The following is a 6,159-nucleotide window of genomic DNA, read 5'->3' as shown; positions in this document are numbered from 1 at the left end:
TGATCGCCTGATCTCCATTCTTGTCTCAGTAGAAAACTACAATTATTAATATTTTTTGAAACGAGATTGCGCATGCTTGCCATCAGGTAGCAAATCATACCTTGACGAACAGTGGGAATAAATATTTATAGAACTAGAACTATAGTCAAAATCGACCAAGAGAAAGTTAGATACTTCTACCATTAAATTTTTCTAAACAAAAAAAAAAAACAAAAAATACCAGAAAAGTTTGCTGATGAAAAGTTCTATTTTTACCACCTTTCGATGGTAATTTGAGAAAATGTGTCTAAGTCCACATCTCTTGACAAATTTTGTGAATTTGATCCAAATCTTTAATAAAGACCACCCCACTGTAATTCAGTAAGGGAGCTGTTGTTCTTATTACACTCATACCTCGCAAAAGAGAGATAAACTGCAATGTCGGACTAAGATTGAACCAGTAGGCCTTGAAAAACAACGGAGAACTATTTGTTTAGCTTCTTTTGTTGTGTTTTACTGCTGCTGTTCCGTTCCGTTTTACTTGTTGTATATATTGCAAGCAACCAAAGAGGTATACAGCTTATTTTGGACCATAATTATTATTGCGGGATAAACTGTGCTCAGTGGGCACCATGGTGGCTTTTTCATATCGCTGTCGGTAGATCTACAATGAGTAATAGCTGTCAACTGGTCAGTTCTAATGATGCAGTTTACATATAGACGTGCGGACTTGGACTCTGTATACGATATTGGGGGAGGGTTATATGTGTTGTATAATAATGTTTGTGTTGTTTGGTGGCAGAAATACATGGGAATACTGAGTGTGTGGGCGGGATGTTGGAACATTACGGTTGTTGTTTGTCTTGAGAAAAAATGATTGTGGAATTTAGGTTTCGGCTTATAGATCCGACCAATATTTCACGAGTGTATATATACGCAAATAGAGTGGAGATACAATATTTCACATATGATCCGTCGTGTGACAAAGAGATATTGCTACTTTGTCAGTCAGATGAATATAAGTACTTACATTTTTTCGACATGTTGTCATATACAATGGTGAATGTTTTGGCTTATTTTTGTTTATTCTGTCAAAAGAAAAAAAAAATTATTTGAGGGTATTAGTTTTATGGGGGTAAGAATCGGTTTGAAGGACACAAGTTCATGATTAATTGGAATGGGAATTAAGATGTTTTTATTAACTTTTAACGTTTTTCTTAAGGAACAAAACTCTGCTTTATCCCTGCTGAAGTTATCATTCGCCGGAAGCATTGTTAAAGAAAGAAGATCCATATGCAACGTCTTATGGGTGATTTTTAAAATTTTTTCATTGGTCACTTATGAGAGTTGTTGACGAATGACCTGAATCCCAGAGAAAGGTCAGCTACCAACAACCACATTGGTATACTTCGCATTCCAAAAATCAAACATGACCAGTTCATGAAGGGTTGTTCTAACATTTTTAGGAAATGAAAAGGTCCTCTTTGTATTATGAAAAACAACATGAGGTAGGAATTAAAGAAAAATGTGTTTGAGAACACGAAACCGGAATTGAGTTTTGAGACTAGAAGCTTCCATATTCATGTTACGGCTTGGTTATTCTACGGGTGTGAATTCCATGATTATGACCCCAAACCGTTTATACGATCCACTTGGCCTAACCATCTAAGATGTAGTTTCTAACTCAATGTTGCTGTAAGGCACGAGTAGGTATAGTTCGTTGTTGAACACTTTCCTCCACTTTGAACCGATGCACACTGGATCGAAATCTACGCGAAGTCTAGGTTCGGGGATACATATGTATATTTTATATATATTGACCGTCAGCGTCCGAGATGAATAGATTGTGCTGCCCCTTCTTTTGATGGTTATCCGTTTTTGCAGTGAATTACAGCCCTATTCTGCTATTCGATTCACGTGAATCGAAAGATTCCCTTCCTTTATCACGTCAAATTGGTTTTAAAAAACTTCTTACTTTCCAAAGCAAAGCGTTGTTTCCGCCTGTTTTAGAAATTCTAAAGAAAAAAAAATTGCTTAAGTTTAATTTTAACCCCCATTTAAACGCTTTTTATTTTAGACATTCACGTGAATCGAATAGCAGAATAAGGCTGTTAGTTTGGAAAATTATTCTTTATCACATACTTAGCACTGTCAGCCGATCTTCTTCCATAATATCGTTATCATCGCGACACGCTTATATTTTGATCTGATATTCATGTGTTGACTTTCATCTCCCTCAATAGACTTTTGAGCTTGTGTTTCATATCTCGAATGGTATCACTTGTATTGAATCCCATTCCTATGGCTCAGAACATCTCTAATTAGTTCCGAAACAAAAGGACACTGTCTTAAAAATATGCATGTCTTCATGTCAGCAGGAGCGAAAAGGAAACAATTTCGTTTCTTCTCTGTCCTTGCTCGCTCTCTCTTACGGTAGTGAGCTTCCTCTATTTTATTATTTATTTATTAATATTATTTGAAAGATTCATAATCCGTTAAATATGTTTACACGAGTTTAGGATTTACTGAATTCTTCGTTTTTTGTTAGCAAGCTTCACGGATTCCACGCCAGCAAACTTAAACTGTCCAACTTATATGAATACATTTTAAACTAAAAAAAATTTTATCAATATATTTGCATACAAAAATTGAAAAAAAAACATTTTTTTCTTTTTAAAGATTACATATTATAATTTAAAATCAAAATCGTGGATCCCTTAACTTTTTTGCATACATTTGATGGAATAAAACAAAAAAACGACTTGATGGATTGAATCGAAACTCTGAGAGTTTTTGTGGGCATTTTAAGCTGTAAAAGGCACAGTCAACATTACTGGGTTTTCTCTATACTTAACACTTAGAACCTGATTATCCCAAAAGCTACATTTTTCAAATTATTGCAATAAATAACAACAGAGTTATCTTTTTCGGATACTTGATTTTTGTGGGAAATTTATTCAAGATTTCAAAACACTCTTCAATTTTTGTGTGCAATTTTTGGTTGCTCAGATATTGATGGTTAAAGACAAAAAGTTCCTTTCTCCGTTCAAAAATCGAAATGTTAGCATCGAATTTAAAAAAAAAAGAAAATTTAAGCTGAATGAAAAAGTTATCTGATCCATAGATAGTGGTTAAGTTGAAAATTTTTTTCCAAGTTTTTAGACCAACAAAAAAAAACGGATACATTTTCTCAGAACTAGAAAGTTAGAGCTTTAAAACCCGTTTTGTTCTTCAGTTTCAGTGCGACCATTTTTAATTGAAAAACAGTCACTTCAAAATTCGAAATGTTCGAAAAAACCTCAACAAATTTTAAATTTTGTTTGTATAACTTAATTTTTTCAGCAAGTTTACATAGTTCTTACTTATTGGCATAATAACTCATATTTCGAGATCAATTTTAGTTGTTTAGGTCGAATAAATGATCATTGTTCTTGATTGACAGTAACTTCATTGAAAGCTGTATTCTCGACTCAAATCCGATCAGCATCTAGAATTGCAAAATCCCATGAAAACAAAACTACAAGTCAAAAATTATTATGTAGAAATACTCGGTATTTAAAATGAAGAACGAGAGGGGAACAAAAACAAAACAATGCTCCTTAAGCAATTTTTCTTTTATTTTACCGTTGGTAGTACCTACTTAAAGTTCATCTCTGAAGTTAAGGTCCCCATGTCACTTAACAAAAAAATAACATAACCCCTTCAACAAATGCCACTGATTTTGTTTGCTACCTACCAGAATCTTGATCTAATTCACACAAAACAACAATTAATCGAATAAATATCAAGACCCTCAATTATACAGTAGTCTCAAGTCACAATTAGCAAAGACCTAATAGACGTCCAACATTTAATTGAACACATTTTTACTTCGACCAAAAAGGTCAGCAACATCTGTTGCCATTGATTGCTCCGAAAAGGAAATGTTACAGCCTACGCGTGTTGCAACGTTCGACATCTAATCCTGCCATATAAACTATATATGTTTGTGGGCAAATGGCATTAACAGGAAGCCATTGTAAACTTTCAGCAGCATCACGACTAAAGGTACAGCACAACGTAGTAGTCGTAGTCGTCGTTGTCGTTGAGTTGCGATTGCGACAAATGCCAGTAACCCAGTGTTCAGAGACTTCAGAGCATTATAAAAAGAGCTCTTATAATGCTCCAAATTGTCCGCAATCAAGGCCTTGACACACAATGCCCTTTTTGAGCCCTCCCGCGCTCGCTCGCTCGCGCACTCATATAATATGAGTACTTTTTTATCTAATTAGCTTTGTGAGCTACTCTATACACAGTGACTCAGATTATACGAAGTTACGAAGTATGTGTATATTTACCTTTCATGACACTGGGCCAATCGACTTCATTTTGGTGGCTCAATAAAATTGGCTCAGTAAGCATAGAGTCCAAGTCTAAAGTCTAGTGGTGCGCCGCTTAACGCTAATGGGAAGAGTTTGCCAGATCAAATGTTGTAGTTAATGGTAGCAACAACAGCCATCATCATCATCCACTAGTCGATTGTTGCAAAGGTCAGGACTTCTGCGCGCATGTGAGGTGTTCCAACCTGAATCATAGCGGAATGATGCTGGCTGGTTGTTGAATGTTGGAAGTCAGTTTGCAGAGGGACCGAAGGCGGTTACGTATCGTTAAACTGTAGGCAGGCCAGCAGCCATACGCGAAATTTCGTGACTTAAAATGGCCAAATCAAGAAAAATTTCCAGTTTTGATGAGGGGATTCAGTCTTGCAGTAGCTATCTATACAGCATGCAGGCTGCCTTCGCTGTCTTTGCGTCCGTCGTTGGTCGGACGTCGTCGTCCTCTTTGCCATCTATTCAGCAATCATCAGCTAAGAAGATATTTATATTGATCGCGTATAAACCAGCAAAGATCATTAGTTCACTCCGATCGGCTTACTGGATTTAGCCAATAGATGAGTTTTAGATGTGTGTGCCTCTTAGAAAATTTGTCGGAGCCAAAAGATTGATAAACGCATGTTTGTTTTCAAAAACTGGGTTTCGTAAATATTTTACGAAAACAGTTAAGAGATGATTGATTTAGGACTGTCATTAACAGTTCGACTGCTACCAGACTTTTTGGCGATTGTTATATTTCTGGTAAGATATTGACAGGATCATTAAATGAGCAATTGAAATAGGGACACATTTTGAATATTGGTTTAATGTTTTTTTTTATAAAAAGCAAAGTACGCAAAGATAAATCGACATCAAGAATCAAGTACCTAATTGAAGAGACCTTATCGCATCCTTAAGAATTGACGCTGGGGTAACGATTTCATGCTGTAGGTTTAATTGGAACGATTTTTTTCTTTTGGAACAGTAGAGTACAGTACATAACGCTTATAAGAAACTCAAAAATTGCACAATATTTGTTTCTTTTAACCGAGTGTTTCTTATATTCTTACAACGGATATAAGAATCAAGTTTCTTATACGGATATAAGAAACAAGTTTCTTATACAAATATACCTACCAAGAAGTACCACAAACTTATCCTCGCCTAAATATTCAATCCATCAATCCAATTATATAACTTCATATATTATGTAGCTATTTTATATTTTTCACAGATTTCTTTTCTATTTTTTCCCGATTTAATTTATTCAAGGATTATTTGTATCAATTTAGTTTTAAGTGAAATATTAGCTGTGTTCCTTTGGCCTGAAGTATCTTCTGCTAAGTAGTTCTGTTTGTATTCTTGTATTCAACTTCATTTCTTCAATAGAAAAAATGTCTTTGAATGGATTCAGATGCACTAAAAAGTACTTTGCTGAGCCCAAAGGAACACAGCCATTATTTCGCAACATTTTTAGCAAAGGTAAACACAGCAGAGATATAAAGAACACAAACACAACAAATAACAAATTGAACACTGAACTGAAATTCTTTTCAAATAATTTCAAATAATTTCAAACTCAAATGACATTTGCACAGGTTGCTTTGAATTTTTCTTAAGGGTTCATGTTTTTTAGTTTCGTGATTTTTTTGAAAGTTTCTTAAATCCAACCAACTTTATGTGTGAGCAATAAAGTTCGTGGTTTGAAAAATGTTTCTTTTATCAGTGTTTTTCTTATAAACGTGTTTCTTATAAACACATAATTCAACATTAAAATATATACAGTACATAACGCTTATAAGAAACTCAAAAATGGCACAATATTTGT

The sequence above is a fragment of the Episyrphus balteatus genome, chromosome 2 (assembly GCF_945859705.1).
Source record: "Episyrphus balteatus chromosome 2, idEpiBalt1.1, whole genome shotgun sequence".
NCBI lineage: Eukaryota > Metazoa > Arthropoda > Insecta > Diptera > Syrphidae > Episyrphus > Episyrphus balteatus.
This window is presented reverse-complemented; position numbering follows the sequence as displayed.